This window comes from Rutidosis leptorrhynchoides, chromosome 11 (assembly GCF_046630445.1).
Source record: "Rutidosis leptorrhynchoides isolate AG116_Rl617_1_P2 chromosome 11, CSIRO_AGI_Rlap_v1, whole genome shotgun sequence".
Classification (NCBI taxonomy): Eukaryota; Viridiplantae; Streptophyta; class Magnoliopsida; order Asterales; family Asteraceae; genus Rutidosis; species Rutidosis leptorrhynchoides.
In genome coordinates, this window is record NC_092343.1 from 98,883,165 (window position 1) to 98,898,974 (window position 15,810).

General features: G+C 40.4%; 1 non-coding gene across 1 annotated transcript; it reads left to right on the forward strand.

Annotated features, from left to right (window-relative positions):
* Window positions 1-380: 380 nt before the first annotated feature.
* On the forward strand, window positions 381-487 carry LOC139879268 (small nucleolar RNA R71). The gene has a single exon (XR_011770120.1). It is a non-coding gene; the product is annotated as a small nucleolar RNA R71 (small nucleolar RNA).
* The last annotated feature ends 15,323 nt before the right edge of the window (window positions 488-15,810 follow it).

Below are 15,810 nucleotides of genomic sequence, written 5' to 3' on the forward strand. Positions count from 1 at the left end.
TAAAAGCCACTTCTTCTTTTTGAGCCATGGTTAACCCGGCATCACAATCTTTTCCTAAGTGTAGACCACCACAGTATTCACAACCTACTTTCATACTATGGATTTCTTTTGTGATTTTGTCCATGTTTCGGACAACACCGTCTATTTTTACACCTAGGGAGCTGAAGTCATCATAAGCACCGGCGCTTTGGACTTGAGCATTTCGAGTAATTGGGCGTTCTTGATGCCACTCATGAGAATAATCGGCTAATTTCTCGATTATCTCATAAGCCTCTTGCTCGGTTTTGTCCATAATTGAACCTCCGGATGCTTGATCAATGGAAATTCGGGTTGCAACTTCGCAACCCTTATAGAAGATTTGAACCTGTTGAAAGGTATCCAAACCATGGTTTGGACAATCTTTAAGCATTTTGGAAAATCTATTCCATGCTTCGTACAAGGTTTCCATAGGCTTTTGACAGAACTGGGTAATCTCCTGTTGGAGTCTCGCTGATTTAGATGCTGGAAAATATTTCTTAAGAAATTTTTCCATCATACTATCCCATGTTCTTATCGTAGCCTCGGCTAATGAATCTAACCAACTTCTTGCTTCCCCGTGGAGTGTCCACGGGAAAAGTCTTAGAAATATAGCCTGGTCAGTTTCTGGTTTTAATTTGAAAAGAAGACATATCTCTTCAAAGAGACGAATATGTTCGTTTGCGTCTTCATTAGGACCGCCACTAAATTGACACCTATTATTAATCATTTGAAGAATAGGTCCTTTAATTTCAAAATTTACCTCACCCGTGAGCGGAGTAATAGCACTACCTTGTCCGGTTCGCGTCGCTTTCATCCTTTCTGCCATTGATTGTCTTTGTACCAACGGTCTTTCTCCTTCCATTTCAAAATTTGGTGGTTGAACTGGTTTACCAAAGTCTGAATATCTAGGCTTGGTGGTACTTGATTCTGAATCAAAAGTTTCCTGCTTTGATGAAGATTCAAAAATATCAAGCACTTCTTTTGGAATTCTACCAAGCTTTCTATCCGGTTCTGTCAATGGTGTAAATAATGGAGATTCTGAACTTCGGGTATGTGGCATATGCAACCTATAATCTGCCAATCACACAACTAACAAAAACTATCACACATACCGATTCTACAAAATTAAAAATCAAAAACTATTAATAATTTAAAATAATTAAGAAACTACTTAATCACAAATTAGTTAATAATCCTATTTTGACACAAAACTGTCCCCGGCAGCGGCGCCAAAAACTTGATGTGCGAAATCGTGTCTATAATTTATCTTATGGAAAATACCGGTTTTAAAGATTGCTACACACTAACGGGCAGTGTACCCGATCGTGTAGTAGTATAGATAATGGTAAAATCCGTGTATCGTTCCAAGGACAGTTATATCAGTCAAACTAGAATTAGCAACTATATTATGATTAACTAAGTAATTAAAGTTAAAAGTACAAGTTTTATATTTTGTGGCTGTTTTAACGATTTAGCCAAATCAAAGAAGGTTAAATGTAAAAACAATATTTTTAGTCTTTTGGTTTATAAGATGCAAATAAATACAAATAAGCAAGTAAGATAGTTTTGAATTAAATCAAAGAGATGAAATGTTCATCTAGATATTTTACCCTCGGTATTGGATGTAAATTAGATATTAAGTCCTGATTGAATAATTATGTGTGTAGTTATCTAATAGGTTTTACTAAGAGTTCTCTCGGATAAACACTCAAATACAATAACAAGCTCAAGGGTTCCCTTTTCACTATAGTTCTTGTATTTGTAATCAAATAACTATAAGCATGCTAATCACCTAAATCGACTCGCCAAGAGTTCTCTTTAGCAAGTACTCAAACTAGAATTACTAAGCGAGGGTTCCCTATAACTTAGACCTTTTCGTTTGTGACTAGTTGATCAACAAGATTAAAGACTTGAATAACAATTGCCTTTGCGTTCGCTCTACACAATTCATTCCTATTTTGTCTAACCATTTTAATCTAGTTTACCCCCTTGGTCCGGTTTAGCAAACAATCAATCTAAGACAAGTTGATTGTAAATTAATATGATACATTAACAAGAGTTCTCTTTATCAACAACATATCAATTAACTAGATACAAATAGTTCTAACAACAATAAGCATGGTTCTCAATTCAAGCTTCAATCTATCACGCATAATACATTCAATCAATAAGATTACATCCAATACCTTGGTTATTAATCTAGACAAACATTATAGAAACTAGCCAATAATCATTGTAACAGACAACAATTCATTCAAATTATAAACTGAAATCATTTCTGAGAACAAGTGAATAACCTACAAGAACAAGAGTTCTTGGATGAAGAAGATGTTGATGGATGATGCTTTGATGTTTTGGCCTCTTCAAAGAGGTTGGAATTCTCTAAAGTACTCCTGAAAATCGCCTCTAAACTTCTCTGTACGTAACTCTAATGAAACAGTCCCAAAAATGAAGTTTTAAGGTGGAGAAATTAGGTAAAAAGCAGAAAAGTCGGGTGCACCTACTTTGGGACGTCGTCCTAAAAGGCAGGACGGCGTCCCACTTTACAGAGAAAGACGGCGTCCCAATACTTCAAGACGGCGTCCCAGTTAAAAGGCCAGGACGGCGTCCTGGGACCCTAGACGGCGTCCTGGTTGGATTTAAGACACTGTTTCGTTTTCTTTTTAATATTAGCTCATTTGGACGAAGTCTAACATATCGGAAGCATTGTTATATCATTTTAGAGTGCTATCTTGACCCTAACTCGTATCGGGATCAACCAATGTCATAAATCATCGAAATTCTTTGCAAACTACTCTTCCGATACAAATTCGCGCATCTTGACATATCCCTTGTAGATCATCTTCATTATCTTCGAATATAGAGCATTTTTAGTGATATTGCGATAGATATATATGATGTAATTGAGCAATATCAGTCTTTCTCCTTCCATTTCAAAATTTGGGGGTTGAACGGGTTTACCAAAGTCTGAATATCGAGGCTTGGTCGTACTTGATTCTGAATCAAAGGTTTCTTGCTTTGATGAAGATTCAAAAATTTCAAGTACTTCTTTTGAAATCTTACCAAGCTTTCTATCAGGTTCTGTAAACGGTGTAAGTAATGGAGATTCTGAACTTCGGGTATGTGGCATATGCGACCTATAAACTGTCAATCACACAACTAACAAAAACTATTAAACATACCGATTCTATAAGTTTAAAAAAAAATCAAAGACTATTAATAATATAAAATAATTAAGAAACTACTTAATCACAAATCAGTTAATAATTCTATTTTGACACAAAACTGGTCCCCGGCAGTGGCGCCAAAAACTTGATGTGCGAAAAGTGGTATATGAATTGTTGTATGGAAAATACCGGTTTTAAAGATTACACACACTAACGGGCAGTGTACCCGATCGTGTAGTAGTATAGATAATGGTAAAATCCGTGTATCGTTCCAAGGACAGTTGTATTAGTCAAACTAGAATTATAAACTATATTATGATTAACTAAGCAAATGAAGCTTAAAGGTACAAGTTTTATGTTTTGTGGCTTATTTAACGATTAGCCAAATCAGAGAAGAGTAAAAGTAAAAACAATATTTTTGGTCTTTTAAATTTATAAGTGCAAGGAAAGCAATTAAGATAGTTTTGATATCAAAGAGATGAAATATGCTCATCTAGACTTATTACCCTCGATGTGAATGTTTATTTAGGATTAAGATCGGATTGATTGGTTATGCACGAGAACTAATTGATCGGTTTATCAAGAGTAGTCTTGAATAAACACTCAAACAGAATTACACGACGCAAGTGATGTTCTTGTCATCTAAGACCTCCTATTTGTAATCAACTAATTTAACTAGTCTAAAGACTTGAAGAATGATCAAGTCAATGATGTGTTGATCATGATCAAGTCCTATGTCAACTAATGGTTTAGCTTAGTTCATTCCCTTGATCTGGTTAAATGTTCAATTCACCCAACCCAAGTAAACAATTAAGTGTGGTAATAAGATCCCTATAAACGTCACTAGATAAGGCAAATTACTAACACCTATTAGTTATATGGAATTGAGTAGTGAAAATATGCATGACAGATTCTAGGGAATTGATCGTTCACCTAGACAACTACACATATCAATTAAGCTATCTGAGAGTATCTACAAGAGTCGTTCTTACATTCCTATATAGATTAACCATTTGAACGCAACTTACCCCTTTTGGTAAAAGATGGGCAAACACTTGTCACTAGGTGTAAATCAATATACTAAATCAGCAAGATGGTGTTTCTTAGTTGAACAAGTATACTAACTAGTTGAATCGAAAAGATTAAACTTAACAAGAATGGTTCTTGTATTCAAACATCAAACTATCGTGCATGGTAACTATCAACCAAAAGTAAACATTCAACATCTCGGTTATTTATCTAGATGAACATAAAAGGAACTAGCCAACAATCATGCTAGCAAACTTAAACATAACAGTAACAAAGATAGAATTCATTGTAAATACAAGATTGACCTTTTTAGAGTAATCTTGGATGAAGCCCTTGAATGATCCTTGAATCTTCAATGATTTTAGTGTTTAGATGCACTTTGATAAGCTCAAGAACTGTTTTGAATGATATGTTTTCGTCTCTGAACAGAAAGAAAACTGGCACACTTGGAATGAAGCTGGAAAGAGGTTTAAAAAAGGTTGAAAAGTAGCTGGAAAGCACTGTGCGCGGCGCGTACATAAGGGGTGCGCGGAGCGCACTACTCACCTACCACACTTTTACTTTCCAGTTCACGATCGCACTTCGATTAGAACGTTTCAGGTATTTGTGCGCGGCGAAGTGCGCGGCGCGCTCTGTTGAACTTGCGCGGGGCGCTCTCTGGTTTCCATTTTAATCAAATGTTCTGATCAAAGTCTTGAGTGCGCGGTGGTGTGCGCGGATAGTGCGCGGCGCGCACTGTAGCTTTCATTTTTCTGTTTCTTCGTTTCTTGTTCTGGTTTTGATCTTTGAGTTGTTTCATTCATTATCTTCAACATTTCTTCAAGTATTCAATGATTCTATGTTTAATTACAATACAACGGAATAATAATGGAAATATTACATATTCGTATGAAATAACCGACGATAGGACTTGATATTGTGACTAATGATATGTCTATTTTGAGTAATATCAACAAACTTATGGTGTTTCATACCCATTTCACCCAATTAGGTCAACCTTAACTCATTTGACCCATTTCAACACTTATACATACCATTTTAGCCAAACATGACCCATTTACAATTCTTCCATCATTTACAAGTGTATTAATGACTAATCAATACAATTTAACACTTAAAACTTTAATTCACATGGCCAAACCCTAGATCATAGCTATTAGGGTTTTCCTTATCTCAACATGACCCAAATTCACCCATTTTACCCCCAAATGGGTCTTACAAGTTCCAACACTCCTAAAATCACTAATACTAGTGATTATACCCCACTTACAAACCTTAAACATGCTTAAATCATTAACCAACCCAAAACCCGCAAAATATCAAAATAGTGGGTTTCCATAAACTCTCTTCATCATCTAAAAGGGTTTTACAAATAACAAGCTCAAACCCTAAATGTACACAAGAATCTTAACAATGAAATTCGGAGTTGAGACTTACCAATACTACCAAAATGTAGCCGTGAATGAAAGAACCAACTTTAACTCTCGAGCTTTGACCCAAAACGCTCATCTTCTTCACCAAACCAAGCTTTCTCACTCTAAATTAACCCTCTCTCTCTAAAATAAGATGAGAGTGTTTTGTGTGGGTGAGAATGAGCTCCAAATGGAGTTCTAGATCATTTTTGATGATCCCAAACCGACCCCAAGTGAAAAGACCCAAATACCCATTTAATTTGAGTAAAATAGAGCTGCTGGCCCGTCAGGCCTTCTGGACGGCGTCCAAAAAGCTTGGACGGCGTCCTAACCTTCATTGTTGGACGGCGTCCCAAAGTCTGGACGGAGTCCCAATGAACTGAGTCTGAAACTGAACTTGTTTTGGTCGTAACTTTCAAACCGTAACTCCGTTTTCAACGAATCAAATATCGTTGGAAACGTAATGAGATTTACTATCCAATGGTAAGGTTTTAGAACATCAACTCCAACTTTATTTGGGATCCAAATATACACTTACATGCCTCGTATTTCGAATGTCATTCGAAATAACTCGTAACTGAAAACGGGTGTTACAACTCTCCCCCACTTAAATTGGATCACGTCCTCGTGATCCGCACCTATAATAGAAGTTAAGCAGTTCTCCCTCGAACATCTCCGCTTCCAATGCGGAGTCACATAAGTAGTGCTTGCATCCGCACTCTCGCTTCGTGCACTAATGCATCATAATACAACAATATTGGGTAATCAACCCACGAGTCGAAACAACCGTAACCGTTGCTCCTACGCCGAGTATCCAAACTCATACCATACACTTCACAATCGTCATAAGAGTAGAACAATTTGCCGACAAACATCGTCGTCACGCCTCACGATCTTACGAAACACAACCAAGCCCGACATCCATAACATCTTCTACAAATTCGAAGATCTAACCACACGCTAATAATCACTAGCGTGCACTACCGCAACAAACAATAACTCACACACTCAATGTCCAGAGTTTCCATATAGGAAAATATGAAAATTACTACATATACCTTCAAGTTCTCTCGGCTACAACTTGCCACCAGCTACGTCCGTAACCATATCACTCAATCAGTCAATCCGCACACGACCAATCCGTCACTGGATTAATCCAGGACAACAATAATACACCGTGTGCTGAGAAAAACATCAACACTCGACGAGGGTTCCTCCTCTAAACCCTACGACACAACCACACCAGACGGCTTCCTAGTACTAGCATGGAGACTAATCATATACTAGAATCCCGTCAAGGCGAATTATCATCACAAAATTCCGCAATTCGCCACACGATCTACAAAAATATTCACCACGCCGGGTGGACCTTCCTACCTAGACCGTCCGTTAAAGATGGCCTCGACATTTCAATGCAACTAACAGTCACATTACTAGGGAACACACTCTCGCAAAAAAACAACATCCGCGTGTCTCGATGTGAGACAATCAGAATCGACACTCTCCGCCTCACATTCGTCCATAAAGTGGAATAATCCACTGACAATCTCCACGATTGCGTTTCTCGACAGGGAAAATACGATATTCGTCATGATATCGAACTTGTTCTCATTCAATTATACTGTCCGGGTTTCACGACAACCCAGATTTTTCACTACGGGAGCACCCGCAATGACAACTTCATTCTCTCACTCCGGAATCTCAAACTTCACATTTGGTCTCATACCGCACATTGGTACTACACGACCACCTTACATAGGAAGTCTTACACTTCCTTCGATCCCATCATCACAATCTTCACGCATAACATTCTCGAGTTGTAACTCACAATCGTAAAGCACGATCTCGAGTCGACATTAGCAACCCGTCACTCTTCCTCGTTAGGAGCTCCGAATACCCATTGAGGCTTAGCACGGTACGCTCCAACATTTCACTATACATAACACCACTGGAGTTTTCCTCGGGTGGCAGTAAAAACTCCCCCACTTAGGATTTATCTCCCTATTCTCACCGCCAAGATGATAACATCCCGCAGAATTTGTAATTCCACGTCACACCTGACCATTCTCACCGTTGGTCATAAACATCAATTCACCCCAAATTCGCTTTAGGCTCTCAGAGCCGACATGCACAATTTCTTGAGACGTCGTACACGCAATGAAATCGCACCTTCATACCACAATTCACAACTAACTACCTTAATCGTTCGAAAAGCAAACTCCACCAAAGTCTTACATATGCCTCTAAGTCTAGGCATATGCCACTCCGCTTAATCAGTCGTGCATCTCCTGTCGAGATCACCCGACCTTCCACTCAACGAACCTTTATCAATAATTGCCCACTCTCATGGAGAAGAGGGACCAATCCGACACAATAATAGCATCGACCGCAATATCGACACTTCATCATAACCTTTGGCCTATCCGACCATTAAGTCCATCACCGGTCCACCGGTAATCTTCACCCGTCTATCACTTAAGAGTAATAAGATGCGCTCATCCGTCACTTCATAGGAAGTATTTACCGCAATGCTCTTAAACTTCGACTTTCACAACCGTCGAATTACTATCACCCATCGATCACTATTATAATCTCCGCTGCTTCCAAGGGTATCTCACCGGCACCCTAAGCACAAAGTGAACACACCATCATCGGAGTTGAATATCACACTAGCAGGTATAAGAAGGCACCTGACGCAGTGTAATGCAGACTCCCGCCACAACCTACTGAATTTTAGAACTCGATCCTTAGGTTCCACACACTCGATGTCACCCACTCCATAATAATGACCCAAAGTCATACCTACCAGACAAACCTTACGGCCTATTGTCTTATCGAAAGTCCCAAGCGATCACACGCTACCCGCAATTTTCACAAGGCCAAACTATATAGCCTAACGAAACCCTTCATCTAACACTAAGGAGATGCTTGAGTACACCAAGTCTTACACCCTTCCACATATCGGCACAATCACAACAACAGGGGTATTCCGTTGGGAATGTTACCCTATAATCCACAACACACTAACACACTATTGTAAACATCGTCATATGGGTCCCACTCCCATGAGTTTAATGACCCGAAGACTCCTCGATTCGCAAATTCCAAGGTGACTCACAATTAGAATCCTAACACGATTCTCTAACCACACACTCTCTCCCGAGTGTAACCCAACTACAATCATTAGACTCGTCGCATTCCTTTATGGAATTCAAGTCCTCGATGCACACACGCACGCACATAACTCGGTCATCCAAGTTACGATATATAACTACAACCAATGACAATCTTAATAGTGCACCCACTACATAGGGTGACTAAGTACGCACTAAACTCGTGAGTTTGCTCACTCACTTAACTAAGCGAATCTACCATAACACTTCTCGACTCGCAACGAACCCGATGTGACTACAAGCACATCACCCGAGACAACTATCACCTAGGAACCAATAATGATTCCTCATTTATCCCGAATCTACCCCAACCATGCCACGTTTCCTCCGTTCGGTACTCGTCAGGTCATGCTTGGTGTCAAGATACACTTTCGTAATAATGGTGATCGGTCACTATTACAAATGCGTACCTTACCATTTTCACATGGTCACGCAAAGTACTTTATCCGGACTGACGCAACATTCACACAAAATAACACGCGATATTTCCTAGTACCCGAATGACCAAAGTCCTTACCGCGAACTTGATCACTCAAACCGCCAAGTATTTGAATCTCTCCAATAGATTCGTCCCTATATACACCTATATACAATATAATAATAAATGTACACAAGTACACCGCAACAACAAGTCAACCTACAACCTAGGTGACTATCACTAAAGCAACGTCCAAGTTCGACTACTTACATTAAGCACTAGCAATCTAAGGTACTAATTTACTCACGAAATAAGGCCCCACATCATCACACTTTGGACAAAAACAAGTCCTAGTTAGTCACCTACTCTAAGGCACTAACAAATCTCAATCCGACCCGTAATCCTACAAGTCCCTCAAATAACACACAACTGCCAATAAGTCTAAGACTAGGCACCTATTCCAAGGTCACCTAATTCCCTTAGACTATGCTCTGATTCCACTTGTAACAACCCGACATCGTTTTACCAAAAATACGCCTTAAAAAAAAATTTGTCAGACAGCGTATCTGGACGGCGTCCCATAATCTGGACGGCGTCCAGAGATAAAGACCAGGACGGCGTCCCATGATTCTGGACAGCGTCCAAATGAACTAAAGTGGACTGATCAGTTTTTATTTACACGCGAGTGGAAAACCCGCTTCCCGACACTTTTAAACGTAACCAATTTCACAATATGTCATATTAAGTAAAACTAAGATGTTTCCACCATAAAAACAAGTTTTACGACACTGGGCCCACAATGACCCGTTTTACAAATAATGTAGCGATTTCGACCCATTTATCTCTTTAGACGGATTAGGACTCCACAACCCAACCCGATACCAAGAGCATAATTCCGGGGACTATCAAAAACCCCCATCTGCGTCCAATTATCCAAAAGCTACCCCATCAAGCCCAACCGCTCCTACACGTCTAGTCTAACAACTAGCTAGCATCATTAACACAATACCTGTAAAAAGGTAAACAACGAGAGGGGTAAGCATAAAGCTTAGTGAATGCAATAATTATACACATACATATATAATATACCTACTTGCAATCACTTACACAAATACCGCAAACATGCTAGCAAACACAATTAGCTTATCGTCACCAATACAAGCTATAACCTCCAATAATCATGCTAGCATAACACAAGCATATATAACATGAACAAAGTAATATGCTTTCACTACAACACAATAACCATGGTTAACCAATAGTACAAGGGAACGGCGCTCGCGAAAACGCCATCGGTGTTCACAACATCCGTTAGGGCACTTAACACCTCGCACCACTAACCCCTAGGGTGGCACCTTAACACCTCGGCACTTCACCCCGAGTGGCATCTTAACACCTCGATGCTTCACTCATTATTTTACGGAGTGGTGTCTTAACACCTCGGCACTACACTCCTAGGTGGCATCTTAACACCTCGATGCTACACCCGAGTGGCATCTTAACACCTCGATGCTACACTCTTCACGTGAAACGTGGTGTCTTAACACCTCGACACTACACATTTCACGCTACAACAAATAGATACATTATATACCTACGCATATAAGTATTCCACTCACCTTATCACGTCGGTGGTGATTTAGCACTTCCGTATGCTTCGAGCAAGGTACCTAATACATAAGTACACATTCAATACACAACTTGTGGAATTAACCACAATACTCACTCACACCCAAAACCGCCTATAAAATGGCCAAGACTCATCTTTAATTACTAAAACTAGTGATGTAAGTCTACTAACACCAATTAGCACAAACTTAGGGTGTTTCATACCCATTTCACCCAATTAGGTCAACCTTAACTCATTTGACCCATTTCAACACTTATACATACCATTTTAGCCAAACATGACCCATTTACAATTCTTCCATCATTTACAAGTGTATTAATGACTAATCAACACAATTTAACACTTACAACTTCAATTCACATGGCCAAACCCTAGATCATTGCTATTAGGGTTTTCCTTATCTCAACATGACCCAAATTCACCCATTTTACCCCCAAATGGGTCTTACAAGTTCCAACACTCCTAAAATCACTAATACTAGTGATTATACCCCACTTACAAACCTTAAACATGCTTAAATCATTAACCAACCCAAAACCCGCAAAATATCAAAATAGTGGGTTTCCATAAACCCTCTTCACCATCTAAAAGGGTTTTACAAATAACAAGCTCAAACCCTAAATGTACACAAGAATCTTAACAATGAAATTCGGAGTAGAGACTTACCAATACTACCAAAATGTAGCCGTGAATGAAAGAAACAACTTTAACTCTCGAGCTTTGACCCGAAACGCTCATCTTCTTCACCAAACCAAGCTTTCTCACTCTAAATTAACCCTCTCTCTCTAAAATAAGATGAGAGTGTTTTGTGTGGGTGAGAATGAGCTCCAAATGGAGTTCTAGATCATTTTTGATGATCCCAAACCGACCCCAAGTGAAAAGACCCAAATACCCATTTAATTTGAGTAAAATAGAGCTGCTGGCCCGTCAGGCCTTCTGGACGGCGTCCAAAAAGCTTGGACGGCGTCCTAACCTTCATTGTTGGACGGCGTCCCAAAGTCTGGACGGAGTCGGCGTCCCAAAGTCTGGACGGAGTCCCAATGAACTGAGTCTGAAATTGAACTTGTTTTGGTCGTAACTTTTAAACCGTAACTCCGTTTTCGACGAATCAAATATCGTTGGAAACGTAATGAGATTTACTATCCAATGGTAAGGTTTTAGAACATCAACTCCTACTTTATTTGGGATCCAAATATACACTTACATGCCTCGTATTTCGAATGTTATTCGAAATAACTCGTAACTGAAAACGGGTGTTACAACTCTCCCGACGTGATCCGCACCTATAATAGAAGTTAAGCAGTTCTCCCTCGAACATATCCGCTTCCAATGCGGAGTCACATAAGTAGTACTTGCATCTGCACTCTCGCTTCGTGCACTAATGCATCATAATACAACAATATTGGGTAATCAACCCACGAGTCGAAACAACCGTAACCGTTGCTCCTACGCCGAGTATCCAAACTCATACCATACACTTCACAATCGTCCTAAGAGTAGAACAATTTGCCGACAAACATCGTCATCACGCCTCACGATCTTAAGAAACACAACCAAGCCCGACATCCATAACATCTTCTACAAATCCGAAGATCTAACCACACGCTAATAATCACTAGCGTGCACTACCGCAACAAACGATAACTCACACACTCAACGTCCAGAGTTTCCATATAGGAAAATACAAAAATCACTACATATACCTTCAAGTTCTCTCGGCTACAACTCACCACCAGCTACGTCCGTAACCATATCACTCAATCAGTCAATCCGCACACGACCAATCCGTCACTGGATTAATCCAGGACAACAATAATACACCATGTGCTGAGCAAAACATCAACACTCGACGAGGGTTCCTCCTCTAAACCCTACGACACAACCACACCAGACGGCTTCCTAGTACTAGCATGGAGACTAATCATATACTAGAATCCCGTCAAGGCAAATTATCATCACAAAATTCCGCAATTCGCCACACGATCTACAAAAATATTCACCACGCCGGGTGGACCTTCCTACCTAGACCGTCCATTAAAGATGGTCTCGACATTTCAATGCAACTAACAGTCGCATTACTAGGGAACACACTCTCGCAAAAAAACAACATCCGCGTGTCTCGATGTGAGACAATCAGAATCGACACTCTCCGCCTCACATTCGTCCATAAAGTGGAATAATCCACTGACAATCTCTACGATTGCGTTTCCCGACAGGGAAAATATGATATTCGTCACGATATCGAACTTGTTCTCATTCAATTATACTGTCCGGGTTTCACGACAACCCAGATTTTTCACTACGGGAGCACCCGCAATGACAACTTCATTCTCTCACTCCGGAATCTCAAACTTCACATTTGGTCTCATACCGCACATTGGTACTACACGACCACCTTACATAGGAAGTCTTACACTTCCTTCGATCCCATCATCACAATCTTCACGCATAACATTCTCGAGTTGTAACTCACAATCGTAAAGCACGATCTCGAGTCGACATTAGCAACCCGTCACTCTTCCTCGTTAGGAGCTTCGAATACCCATTGAGGCTTAGCACGGTACGCTCCAACATTTCACTATACATAACACCACTGGAGTTTTCCTCGGGCGGCAGTAAAAACTCCCCCACTTAGGATTTATCTCCCTATTCTCACCGCCAAGATGATAACATCCCGCGGAATTTGTAATTCCACGTCACACCTGACCATTCTCACCGTTGGTCATAAACATCAATTCACCGCAAATTCGCTTTAGGCTCTCAGAGCCGACATGCACAATCACTTGAAACGTCGTACATGCGATGAAATCGCACCTTCATACCACAATTCACAACTAACTACCTTAATCGTTCGAAAAGCAAACTCCACCAAAGTCTTACATATGCCTCTAAGTCTAGGCATATACCACTCCGCTTAATCAGTCGTGCATCTCCTGTCGAGATCACCCGACCTTCCACTCAACGAACCTTTATCAATAATTGCCCACTCTCATGGAGAAGAGGGACCAATCCGACACAATAATCGCATCGACTGCAATATCGACACTTCATCATAACCTTTGGCCTATCCGACCATTAAGTCCATCACCGGTCCACCGGTAATCTTCACCCGTCTATCACGTAAGAGTAATAAGATGCGCTCATCCATCATTTCATAGGAAGTATTTACCGCAATGCTCTTAAACTTCGACTTTCACAACCGTCGAATTACTATCACCCATCGATCACTATTATAATCTCCGCTGCTTCCAAGGGTATCTCACCGGCACCCTAAGCACAAAGTGAACACACCATCATCGGAGTTGAATATCACACTAGCAGGTATAAGAAGGCACCTGACGCAGTGTAATGCAGACTCCCGCCACAACCTACTGAATTTTAGAACTCGATCCTTAGGTTCCACACACTCGATGTCACCCACTCCATAATAATGACCCGAAGTCATACCTACCAGACAAACCTTACGGCCTATTGTCTTATCGAAAGTCCCAAGCGATCACATGCTACCCGCAATTTTCACAAGGCCAAACGATATAGCCTAACGAAACCCTTCATCTAACACTAAGGAGATGCTTGAATACACCAAGTCTTACACCCTTCCACATATCGGCACAATCACAACAACAGGGGTATTCCGTTGGGAATGTTACCCTATAATCCACAACACACTAACACACTATTGTAAACATCGTCATATGGGTCCCACTCCCATGAGTTTAATGACCCGAAGACTCCTCGATTCGCAAATTCCAAGGCGACTCACAATTAGAATCCTAACACGATTCTCTAACCACACACACTCTCCCGAGTGTAACCCAACTACAATCATTAGACTCGTCGCATTCCTTTACGGAATTCAAGTCCTCGACGCACACACGCACGCACATAACTCGGTCATCCAAGTTACGATATATAACTACAACCAATGACAATCTTAATAGTGCGCCCACTACATAGGGTGACTAAGTACGCACTAAACTCATGAGTTTGCTCACTCACTTAACTAAGCGAATCTACCATAACACTTCTCGACTCGCAACGAACCCGATGTGACTACAAGCACATCACCCGAGACAACTATCACCTAGGAACCAATAAAGATTCCTCATTTATCCCGAATCTACCCCAACCATGCCACGTTTCCTCCGTTCGGTACTCGTCAGGTCATGCTTGGTGTCAAGATACACTTTCGTAATAATGGTGATCGGTCACTATTACAAATGCGTACCTTACCATTTTCACATGGTCACGCAAAGTACTTTATCCGGACTGACGCAACATTCACACAAAATAACACGCGATATTTCCTAGTACCCGAATGACCAAAGTCCTTACCGCGAACTTGATCACTCAAACCGCCAAGTATTCGAATCTCTCCAATAGATTCGTCCCTAGGACACCGCACGAAATAAATACCTGTATATATATATATACACCTATATACAATATAATAATAAATGTACACAAGTACACCGCAACAACAAGTCAACCTACAACCTAGGTGACTATAACTAAAACAACGTCCAAGTTCGACTACTTACATTAGGCACTAGCAATCTAAGGCACTAATTTACTCATGAAATAAGGCCCCACATCATCACACTTTGGACAAAAACAAGTCCTAGTTAGTCACCTACTCTAAGGCACTAACAAATCTCAATCCGACCCGTAATCCTACAAGTCCCTCAAATAACGCACAACCGCCAATAAGTCTAAGACTAGGCACCTATTCCAATGTCACCTAATTCCCTTAGACTATGCTCTGATACCACTTGTAACAACCCGACATCGTTTTACCAAAAATACGCCTTAAAAAAAAATTTGTCAGATAGCGTATCTGGACGGCGTCCCATAATCTGGACGGATTCCAGAGATAAAGACCAGGACGGCGTCCCATGATTCTGGACGGCGTCCAAATGAACTAAAGTGGACTGATCAGTTTTTATTTACACGCGAGTGGAAA